This window comes from Anguilla rostrata, chromosome 5 (genome assembly GCF_018555375.3).
Source record: "Anguilla rostrata isolate EN2019 chromosome 5, ASM1855537v3, whole genome shotgun sequence".
In the NCBI taxonomy this organism is placed as follows: domain Eukaryota; kingdom Metazoa; phylum Chordata; class Actinopteri; order Anguilliformes; family Anguillidae; genus Anguilla; species Anguilla rostrata.
Genome location: NC_057937.1, coordinates 2,598,710 through 2,611,278, shown reverse-complemented (window position 1 = coordinate 2,611,278; position 12,569 = coordinate 2,598,710).

The window sequence follows — 12,569 nt, the reverse complement described above, 5'->3', positions numbered from 1 at the left end:
TTGGAATAACAAGATAACAAGTACTGAGCGATATATAAATCAATTTGCATGCATGCCTGAAGCCAAATCAGAAGACCAAAGAGGACGGACCATATGTTTAACCAGCTTAATGGCTGTGGGAATGCTTCAGATGGGGTTTCGAGACGCTTGCAGGTTGGCGAATGAGCAATTAGTGAATCTATGACAGCGCAGCCTCGGAAGTTTGAATTCCTATATAAATTTACAAAGCGCATGAATTACAAATGTATGTGTGTAGAGACTGCAACACTAACTGTTTGTGGAAGTGAAGGTAGGTATTTGTGGGGTAGTATTAGGCTGCTGATTTTGAATGTGATTCCAGATTTCTGTGAGGTGCAGATCGCACCTGTGGGCCTGTGACCTCTGACCTGTGCAGGAGAGAGAGAGTGTGTGCTGCAGTAGAGCGGCTTATACAACTTTGAGAAACAGAACGTCTGTGATGTCATTTCCCCTGAGAGTTGGAAATGACATCACAGACGTTCTGGGGATGGGGATCTATGCATAGAGTCTTATGCTGAAGACATTTCAGTACTTTTCAGATGGAAATATGTTAATGCTGCATTAAACTTAACAAGAAATAATGATTGCTGCCTAAACAGCGTCATAGCAAACTAAACTCATCATTCCAGCAGTAGAGGCTTAATGTTTAAATAACATTTATTTTCATGCAAAAATGCGTCTTAGATTTGCTGATTGCTGAACTATATGTGTGTGTGTGAAAAGCCAAACTAAATGTTGGACTTAATTTAAAATTCAGTGCAGAGGACAAAAGATCTCCCTGTTCATTTTGTGGTGGTGTGGGGGGGGGAGGGGGGGGGGGAGGGGGTTGTGTTTTTGTTCCCGTTTTCCTCCATGACAATGTTTTCTTCTTCTATCAGCGGGTCCTGTGGAGAAGCTACAGTTACTGAAGCTCAGAGTTATGGCAGAGGGGCGGGCGCTGACTCATCAGAATTAGTCAGAGGAAGAGCGAGCGCGATGTTTCATCAGCGTTTTTTCTGAAGCGGTCGAGGGCTTCGGACGGCGAGCCCGGGCGTGGAGGTGTCCAGGCCGTGCTGCGGCCTGCTTATCGCAGGTGGACGGACAGACTGACGCCCCGCGTGAGCGTCAACCAGCCGTGCTCAGGAGACAGGAGGCCTGGCTGAGCCGGTGAATAACTAAACGCAGAAAAAAATATACACTGGACTGCCGAAGCAGCGCACACCAGCTAATGATTCAAATCCCAGAGAATGTTTTTTTTTTTTTTTTTTTAAATGTGCTCCTACATCGTGCCAGTTTGGTGACCGCAAGTTATTCGCTGCTGAGTTGATGCGTGTCCTTTTTTGCTGTTACATTTTAAACTATGTAACAGAGGGCTGCTATTGCAATGCATGGACATGCGGATAAAAATATGATTCAGCCTTGCTTTTACATTACATTTAGTTTTAGGTAATGTATTCCTGTCAACCATGTGTTTTTTTTTTTTTTCAGCTGATAGGCATTCATGAAATATTGATGTCCTCTAAAAATGACCCCAGCTTGATTCTTATTATGATCATGATGACTATTTATTATCATGATTATGATTATTATGTATTTATTCATTTTAATGTTTCCCATAGGCTGGGTGGAGTGTAAAACCATTTGAAATTTCCCCAGTTTAGCCCTGGCCTTGGTCTTTGTCTCACACAGAATCCCACCACAGCCATAAACGAACCTTTCATTCCCCCTCTGGCCCGACAAAAAACATTCAGCTCTGTCAGTCTCCAGATATTGGATATGTCCTCCTTCATTCTCTATGCCCGGGGCTACTGGCAAACTCACCGGGACATTCCCCCACCAACCCCCCCCCCCCCACCACCACCACCACCCCCACCCCCACCTCCCTACCCTATACAGTGTCTTGTAGCTTAAATGATGGAGGCTGAGAACAGAACGCTTGAAAGAAGCGTAAGTTAATGGAAAAACGAACTGGCAGGATCCGGACTGCGTTGGAACGAATAAACAGACGATAGACCGCACAGTGTGTGTTCTCACATAGGCCTGCATCGCACGCGGCGTGTTTCAGCGATGGTTACGGTGTTTGGAGTGTGCAGGCGGCCTTGTGTGTGTGTGTGTGTGTGCTCTAGGTAGGTTATGTAGGACATTACTGGACATTACAGATGGAAATTACTTTCCTCCAATCGAACGCGAGGCTGCTGTCACAGACCATTCCGTTTAACGTTGGCTGCTCTCCTGGAAGAGATCACGTGACCATTTTGGGCCAATGGGATCGGTGTTATCCCACCGAGAGCTGATCTGTGGAATTTCATAAGGACAGGCATACTCACAATTTCATTTGTGATTTTGTTACAGTAAATTTAACTGATTTGTAAATATGTGTGTGTGTGAGTGTATTGCTGTCACAGCTGCTAACCATGAAGAGTGATATCTGCAATAACTGATTTGTAAATATTTGTGTATGTTTGTGTGAGTGTGTGTGTGTGTGCATGTGCATGAATATTGCTGTCACAGCTGCTAACCAAGAATGGATAATATCTGCATTTTTTTAATGCGACATTGCTGCCCAAGAGTAAATCATATTATCATCAGCCTGAGCCTGGCCTAAGGCAAACCCTGAGTTCTGTATTGCAATGATACCTGGGAGTTGGAGTACATTGCTTAAGTGCATTTGGTAGCCCTGGAATTTAGGCAAGCATGTAGTTCTCGTAAATTGTGCAGTTGAGCTAACAGGGAATCGAGATACCTGTACTTCAAAAATGTCTGTCACTGCTGAAATGACCGAAAAAATTCAGTTCTCAGTGCGCATTTTTTTGTGGTGAAAAAGTCGATGAAACACCGTCTAGGCATTCAGGTGGAAACCTGAACCATCTAGATTCCAGCCGTTTGCTCGCTGGGGTTGTGTCTGCTGAAAGGTAACCAGGGGTTTTATTCACTGGAAGCGAAAGAACGCGATGGTGACACAGCGGCCAATAATCTTCGTGATCTCCTTTAATTTCCCATGATTCATCATTTCCACAGCAACGGCACGCTCCCCTCCTCCTCCGACGTTCGCTCGATCGTCCCGCATAAAAATGTCAAGCCGCATTTTTCTTTTTTTACAATGCGCCCTAAAACAGACCTCCACAAACAATCCGAAAAGCGGGGCTTTTGGCAGAGCAGTGCGATAAATGTAGGAATCGGGATGTTCCTCTGTATTACTGAATCATTTCTTCAGCGGTATCATCGACGAATAAATATAATCTGGGGGACAGAGACCTTTCATGCGAAATTGCGTTTTAAGTCGAGCTGATTGAGATGTAACAGAGTTTGTTGCACCCTTGGAACGAGAGAACGGCAGTTACGTCTTTGAATAACGACAAAGAAAAGGATAAAAGGCCTGCAAAGATTACTCAACAATTGAGCGGATTTCTTCTGGCGAACATTATTTGCTTCGGGTAGAATGATGGTGTAAACAAGACGAGCAGTATTAAACCGCAGCTTTCTCCAAAATGCGTTTTTTTTCTTCTTCTGTAGAATATTGCATTGTTAAATTAAAAATGTGTGAATATATATTTATTTCTGTCCTCTCTTTGTGCTTTCATCTACCAAATTTATAGGCAACTTTTAATTGAAATTTTTAACTTGCATTCGCATGAAACTGTATTTGGAAACATTGAGCATGAGCGTGCCGTAACTAATGGTTGCAGCCCCACAGTTTTGCTCCATATCTGTGTGACGCTATCATGTCCAGCTCTTGTTAGCCATCTGTCAGTGGTTTAACTGAAGGGCTCATACCTTGCCCATCTCGTAAATGTCAGAGGTTGATTGGCTTCTCAGTGTGCTGTGAAACCCAGGCTGTGCCAGAGCTGACCGAGGCTGGCAGCCCCACAGGGCCCACGCACAGCCAGGCCTAGCATGGCCTAGGAATGGGAGTGATTCAGTCAGCCGCAATGACATCATCTCATTTTGCACCACTGCCCCCTGCTGGCTGATTGGGGGCCTGCAAGTCCTCCTTTGTTGAGGAAGCCTCTTCCTCTGTCTCATGTTGATGTATGAGGTATGTGTGTGCCTAATGAATTGCTTTCTTTGCAGAAAACCAAAATAAGTGTGTATGTGTTATCTGAGAGATTTAATTGGGGTAATACATGCACACAGTCGCAATCCTCAGAGTAGGGTATAATGATCTTTCATGTAAATCATCACGTAAATGATATCTGCTGCTTTAAGTAGAAAAACAAAATGGAAGGTGTTATGCTGTGTGGATATATAGCAAGGGTATTGAGGTTTCCTTCAAAGTAATAAAAGGGGAACAGTCAGTGTCACGTACAACATTCCAATAGCAGCCTAGGGCATCAAACTCAGCGTCTCGCCAATAATACAGAACTGAAATCCAAAATGATACGGCCTGCAATTTTATTGTTGTGTCTGTCTGGAACAAACGCTGCAGTGTGAAGAATGTGAAATGTACTCGGACATCTCCGGTGTGTCATCCAGGAAGTGGATGCTAGCGGGGTGCCGACGGAGCTGTTCTCTGCGGCGCGTTCCCATTGGCTGCAGAGGCGCTGGGAGACGCGGCACCGGAGCCTCTGCCCACCCCCCAAACCCGGAGGTCCCGCCACGGAACCGCAGGGAATGTTTTGAGGGATATCGGACGATGAACGGGCCATTGTCCGCGGCGGCGCCCTGCGCTCGGAGAAACCTGGAAGATCGAAGCGGCCGGGTTATTCCTGCTATGCGTACGAGGTGGAACGGCTCGCTTTTGGAAATCAGATGTCCTGCAGTCATCCAAACCATATGTGCGCACACACACACACACACACACAGATGCATCTGTGTGCATCTACACACACACACACACACACACACGCACAGATGCATCTGTGTGTATCTACACACACACACACACACACGCACAGATGCATCTGTGTGCATCTACACACACACACACACACACACACACACACACTGTTAACCTTGGGTTGCACCTGGGTTCAAATGTGCTGTGATTGTATTTGTTTTGCAGAGGAACTAGGATTGTATTTCCCATAGAACCCGGGGTGGGGGGGGGGGGGGGGGATTTCATTAATCTGGTTTGATGTGTATACTGTATGTTGTATTTAGAAAGAACACATTAAAAAAAAAAAATAACAATAACTCCTTTGTACAGCAGCAACTTGAACTAAAGTCTACTATTACATTACTGCCATTTTGCCATGCAATTTAGATAACTTTTTTTTTTTAAACAAAGTATAAATTTATATAGCTGGATATATTCTGAAGCAGTTCAAGTTGAGTACCTTGCTCAAGGGTACAATGTCAGTACCCTACCTGGTAATTGACCCGGCTACCTTTAGATTACAAGTCCAGTTCCCTAACAGATACACAACACTGTCACCATACACTGTGTATGCTGTGTTTTTCAGTTTCAGTGCTGTTGCAAAGCATCTGATGGTGGTTAGGCTTTGTTGGTTAGCTTTGTTTCCTTTGTTATGTTATATTTAATCTGCATGTTCCCCTAAAACTCAGATTTGCTGTTGTGCATTACAAAATATGAAGATTTGTACCTTTGCATGAGACCAGTTAAATATGTAGACGTTATGAGCGAGTTTGGGCACTTTAAAAAAGGAATCTGCCTCGTTGAAACCATAGATAGATTTGCTGAGCGTAAGCTCTTTACCCAACTGACATGGAGTTAGGAGATTGCTGGGAAAATACACCTTTCAGAATTCGAATTGGTATGTCAGCTACACTGGAGACACAATCTGTGTGAGTGATTTCAATTGCATTGTGAAACATCGTCCAGGAAAAAAAGAAAACCGATGTCAATCTCGACCAAAAAAAAATGAGAGAGGCGCTGATGGCTCGAGATACACCCGTGCTTTCCTGTCAAAGGAGAGAGCAAAGCCCCTTCTCCGTGAGAGATGACAGAGAATATTGCAAAATAATCTGTGTTATTCGAAGAATAAATATGTCACATGACAAGCTACGGGTTGACAGGCCGTACCCCATAGAGCGCAGAACTTCTGAATTTTTCAGGGTTTTCCCTGAAAAGGGCCAGGGTGGACCAGGGATCTGTACTTTGGAGCATAAAGGTCAGTACCCTCTGAACTTAGATTGTACAAACACCCAGAGGCAACACCTTGAAGCACCCACACAAACAATTGCCAATCTCGAGTTATTTGTTTTTCTTCCTTATATATTACTTATTTTGATCCAGTTATGTTTCTCTGTAAGTAAAGATAACCACATTTAAGGTAGCTGAGAAAGAATTTAAATATATGAAAAAATAAATTTAATGTGATTAACTTTATCTAATGCGAAGACAATAGTTACTAACTTTGCTCCCAGCTGGAGCAGATGAGTTAGAGAAGCTTGATTTAAGCCGATGGCCCGAGGCTGTGTGCGGTTGTATATACCTGTTAGCCCTGTGTGGGATCCAGCTTCATTTTGTGCCTTTCCTCACCGTTTGAAAATTAATTTTGATTTCCAACTGTCAAACGCAAAAATAAAGAAAAAAAATGGGAGTGGGTGGAAACAGCGAAGGTGAATGGATGACAAGAATAGAAAAAAGAACAGAAGGTTGTAAACACAATTAAATGTGTTGACCGCCTCAGAATTTACTTTTGCTGTGGGTGGCTGCATGAACTCACAGATTTGAATGCATTTGACAATTCTGCTATACATTTATCTCTTGATGCTGTGTGCACTTGTACCCATTCATATTTTGGGATGGTGCAAGCAAGAAAAAAAGAAAACATTTGTGCCAATGCTTAGTATTTTTCATAAATGAAAATCACTTACCGTTTTATTGTCCTTTACCTGTCTCTGTAACATTAAGCAATGCTGCAAAATTGTGAATAATTTCAGTGTTCGTCAAGCTCGTGCATACAAACAATCAGATTTTATAATTTACAAACGATCAGATTTTATAATTTATTTATTTTTTAACTGGGATATAATACCTGCTTTAAGAATCGAGTGAGAGTGTCCATTCTTCGGAATTCATCAAATAAATGTTTATGTATTCGCTTTATTCTCGAATCATCTGTATCAAATGCTGTACTTCTGTTTGTCTGAAGAATACACTCAGAGCAAATGATATTTCTTCATAGACTGTATATCAGTATTATCAAACAAAAATGCTTGCAGGTAAGACACAATGCAAATATTTTTTGATTGATTATGTATGCAGAAGATGTGTATCTGTTGCAAAAGGCATAACACATGTGCATTGATTTTAAGAAAGTCTGACTAAACTATACAATGACCTGTAGAAAAGGAAAACAAAACAAGCCTAATTGCAAACAGAAATCAAACTTTGACATTCGTCTTAGAGAAGCTGAGGATGTTTCAAAGGCAACTGTAAAGGGTCAGTAGAAACTATGGGTGTGCTTGTACCGCTTATTATTATGTTTTTACCTTCTTGCTTCCTTTTTCTTAAGGCGAAACGGGTTAAAATAAAAATATGTGAAATTGATGTCTGGAATCACTCATTGTCAACGTGGGTGCATTCCAATCGCTTATTTTATTCGCCTTTTTGTCTCAGAGGTCCTTGACTGACCGGGAAATCGATCGAGGAACACCATCATTGAGGAATTCCAATTCCAACCAGTGAAATGCTCCTTATATAGGTTCTGTAGGGTCGGTGGGGGAGGGGTGGGGGTGATGGGGGTGATGGGGGGGATGGGGGGGGGGGCACTTATTAACACATTCACCGTAGCTCCTTCCTGCAATTCTAACCACCTCATCACTGCCATGGGGAAAAACTTTTAAGAGCTGCATCCATAAAGTATAATCATACAGTCAATTCCATTGCTCCCAAGCTGTTCAAGAAAAGGAAAAAAAAAATAAAAATCACTATGAACTGCACTAAAATGCAAATTGTGTGTCTCACAAATAGCACAGAATTTTCCCTGTGTGGTTAATGCAAGATTGCACCACTCTAAATGGCTGCCTTAACATTGCAGCGTATATATTAAGTCAGCTTGACTGAGATCAAATATTCATATGCTGGAGAATATCCTGGAAACTGCTAGATTGAGGTTAATGAATCTACTGAATGGAGAGTTTTTACCACTGCCGGACTGAAATATGTGTGACAAATACAGGGCTGGTAAAATGAAATAATTTTCCTGTGTTGCCTGCAGACAGAGCATTTTCTAATGTGATTAAACCGACCATGAATTTCAGTGCCCCCCCCCCCCCCGTCGTTGGTTAATACTCCACAGAACAAGTAATTTACAACGCCAAACCCTCAGGCCTTAATAAAACAATGGATCCCATTTTTTTTTACCCCATTTACTAAAAGAGCGACTCAGTGCCCTGTTTGAGATGTCCTGTGCAAGTGGGTGTAGCACAGAGATGTCCAGGTTTTTTTTCCTGGAGATCTACCATCCTGTAGGTTTTCACTACAACCCAAAACAAAGCACCATGCTTTCCTGGGCAATGCTATGGCCAAATTCTACATTGGCCTAATGGGCTACTATGACAGACACTGCTGCTTATTTAATTTAGGCTACCAGCCACGAGAGACTGCCATTTATTTTATTTGGGCGTAAGACTGTGGGATATGTTACTGCTCAGTAAGAAGTGCGAGGTGTGCCTGGCAAAACATTTGAATTGTCGATGGTGCTTTGTGAATGTTTTTAAATGCTTGAATTTTACTTCAGACATCTGGACAGGTTTTACTGTGCGAAGCTGAACGAGGCCTTGGTGTGATGAAGAACCACATGCGCCTAAGGTAGAATGCTGTAAAATTGTGATGACTGAATTTAAATTCAAATGTGCACTTAGCAATGACATTAACAAAGGTTTACCGTTTACTTTTTAAAAAAGTTTCTTTACAATAGCAGTTGCACACTTCAGCAACCCTCATTAAAAAGCTCAGTGAACAGCATATCTCTAGATTTTAAAGTAGGGGTCTACAAACCCTGGTTCTGGAGAACCACAAGTTCTCCTGGTTTTTGTTTTCACCGTGAAATCAGCGCATAATTCAGACCCAATTAACCAGGTGAAGTGAGCTAACGCTGCAATCACTTGTTCTAATTGGTTAAGTGCAGAGTAACAATTAAAACCAGCCTGTGGCTCTCCAGGACCAGGGTTATAGAACCCTGTTACTAGAAATACAAATTCACTAGCAGTGAGCTCTATTATAAGGCAGTGGTAACTAAGCCTGTTCCTGGAGAGCTACCTTCCTGTAGGTTTTTTACTCCAGCCCTAACAAAGCACGCCTCATTTAACAACTAGAAATCGCCTTGATCTGCTAATTAGTAGAATCAGGTGTGCCAAATTATGGTTGCAATGAAAACCTACAGGACGGCTGACCTCCGGAAGCAGGGTTGGTTACCACTGCTGTAAGGGCGTAGTTTCCCTTCCCTCCCCCTTTCTCTCTCGGTGTCTCCTGATGCAGGTACGCCTAATTGGTAAATTGGCAACAGGTGCAGGTGGGAGTCTATATATACCTCTACCCAGAAGGAAGAGCAGAAATTTAGCCCAACCCCACAGCAAGCATGGCTTCCAGTGTGCCTCTTTGAGTTCTCTTAAGTTGTTGTTTTTCTTTTTGTGGCAGGAGGTCTGGTAGTCCCATTATCGTTGTTTTATTTGTTAGTGTAGTGTTTTGGTGTTTGGGAGGTGTCTCTGGATCCGACGGCCCATTGCGTGGCTGGTCCAGTGTACCTCGTCTTTTGTTCTTTTTGGCCAGACCTCTTGCCTCGTGTTTTCTCTGTTGGTTTTTTTATTTTTTTTATATTAACAAACTAACTTTTAGTCACATCCTTGGGGTTCCTGTTCCTCACATGTTCAGCCAAGGTCATAACAGCTAATCAGCCAGCTTTTTTTTTTTTTGGTAGTGTTGCACCTACAAAACCTGCACACTTGCGGCTGTGCTTGTCTAAAGAAAATGTAGAAAGCATTTAGATTGGCTGGGGGCATAATCGTGGTTTTATTAAAAACCTTCATCCCATTGGTTATTACCAGCCCCAACCAGAATTGGGGCATCTGAGTGTATCAAGCGGCACACAATGTTTGTTTAAAATGGCCGTAAAAATAGTTTAACATTAACAAATAACAAGAGTAAGCACCATTTACTTAAATTATGAAGTGTTCTGAAATCTGTATTCAGACTTTTTCAGTAGCACTTAATTATTGTGAATATACTTATTGAATTTTTAAAGGAGCCATATTTATCTCAGTTCTGCCTCTGCTTTATTGAAATCTCTGCACATTTAACACAGTGACTCAAAAACACCCGGAGATTAAATTTTCGTGTCAAAGCAAAAATAACCTGGAGCTACTGATCCAGGAAATGTTCCTCCATTACTGAGACAAACTGTCACGTTGCTCATTGAAGTGTAGCTTCACGCAGACAATTAAATCGCAATCAGTTTATCCTGGTCGGCACATTTGTGTGGGGAACGGCAAATTGTATTTCAAAAACGCTTTTCATCTCAATGGCTGCTTGAAACACGAGCTCCATTTCTACCCCTGTGCTTAACAAAAAACAATCTTTCTTTTAATGGCCTGGAAGTGGGATAAGGATGGCTTGTAAATGTACATTCACCATGAAATTTCACTTTTTCAAAATGACACATCCCAAATGTTCTTATATTCTTAATCCATGTTCTCTGGCATATAATATAAGGTCTTTAATGTTTTTTTTATTTACTTATTTTGCCTCCTTAGTGTTTTTTTTGGTCCTTCATTTGTTTTTAGGGCTTTGAATCTCTTGTGAAATTTAATTTAACGATTTTAATTTGAGGGGCGATATTACTTTGCTACACGAGCCCTACTGTGGTCAAACGACTTTTCTTTATGTAACCACGGCAACAGCGTTCCGCACCGTTGGCTGGCTGGCTGGCTGGCTGCTGCAGCAGTAGTGTGTGATGGCACAGGTCTGCAGCGTACAGTATTTACTGCAACTTATATATACTGGTGCATTCACACCAGTCTCTGCATGGTTTAAGAAACCAGGGCCAGAGGCCCCTGTGGATCCATGGCCCCCGTGGCCAAATCTCAGCCCGGCTTTGGTGTGGCTGACAGGCTGGATGCTGAGTTTAATATACTTGATGTCGCTGTCCGCGAGACCCATAAATGTAGTTTTTTTTGCCTTCTCTCTGGGGCCTCTCACGATTGGTCGAGGGCCCCCCCCCCCCCCTTCCCCTCTAGTCCTTGTCACTTTGCCGAATGCATCATCCAAAGCTCTGGAGAGCGCTGTTTGTTCTTATAACCGTCACTCCGCTTCAGCTGCTCCCGGTGCCTGCCGCTGCCCCCCCCCCACCCCCACCCCTTGTTCCTCAAGGGTCCCTGCCACTTCCTGGACATGTGAGATGAAGAACAAAAAAGGAGAAAAGAAAAAGTAAATGGGGAAATGGTCTAGCCCTTTAAAAACAAGGGTGTTTCCTGGATAATTTGGGTCTTATTTCACCCCTTTCTTTTTTCCTTTATCTTGTCGTCGGAGGTGATTATATAATGACGGTGTGGTCATCAAATTAATTAGCATCCATCTTGCAGGTCAGCTTGCAGGTCCAATATTTTTCTAAAATCCATAATCTGCAAACTTAACAGAGTCATTGCTATTTGTTTATTGGGCTATATACCTCTTTCTATTTCTGTTAATGCTCCTCATTATAATTCAAGGTTTGTTTTTCCTAATTATCCTTTATTTTGCTTCAAAGGACACTGTTGTCTGCTGGTATTGTTTGAAGTTTTGAAGCTAAAGTCCTTATTACTGCATGTGTGGTGCAGCCTTCCCAGTTGGTGAATAGGTTAGACAGGGTTTGTGCGTTTTCCCTGTTTTCCTTTTATTTAAGATATCCTTGTCCTGAGTTCATAACACAAAAAATGTATAATAAACAGGGAGAAAGTCCTGTTTCAATCAGCATTTCTTCATAACTAACATTTGGATTTATTTATCTGCAAATTTAAGAAAATATTAATTGGATCAAGGCTAAAGCTGTGCTTTCACAACAACGTGGAATATAATTCGCATGACTTGAAATCAATTAACAAACTGCACTCAATATGCGTTAACATAAAGCAAAGTGCTTTTAAAAAAAAATGATTATTCAACCACAGGATTTTTGTTTTGAATATTGGTGACAAAATATGTCTACTAGTGTAAAAAGGGTTATAAAATATTCAAAATATGATTGCTTTGTCATGACTGCTTCTACTCCTGTAGGGGGGAAAAATTTAAAATTTGGGCACTTAGACATCTAATTATACTGCATTTGTTAGTAATGTGTTACTCTTGTCCTTGTATAACCTTTCATAAGAACATTCCTTTTCTACACCTCAGTCTCTGTGTGATTTACATTACTAGTTATTCAATTAATTTGTTAGTTAAGGTGTTATCATCAGAGCAAAACCCTAAAATACAGCACCACCTGCTAAAAATAAACCACAGACATTCCTTAATTAAAAACTGTTTAGCCCCTATTTTCATTGAGATGACAGCCATTTTATCGTAGTATTAATGTTGGAGAGCAGCTCTAACATTTATACTGTAACGCCAATAGCTTGCAGCACAGTTATTGGTTTTTCTTTCTGTGAATAATAACACAATTATTACTTCTGAAATCAGAACTCATTTCTCT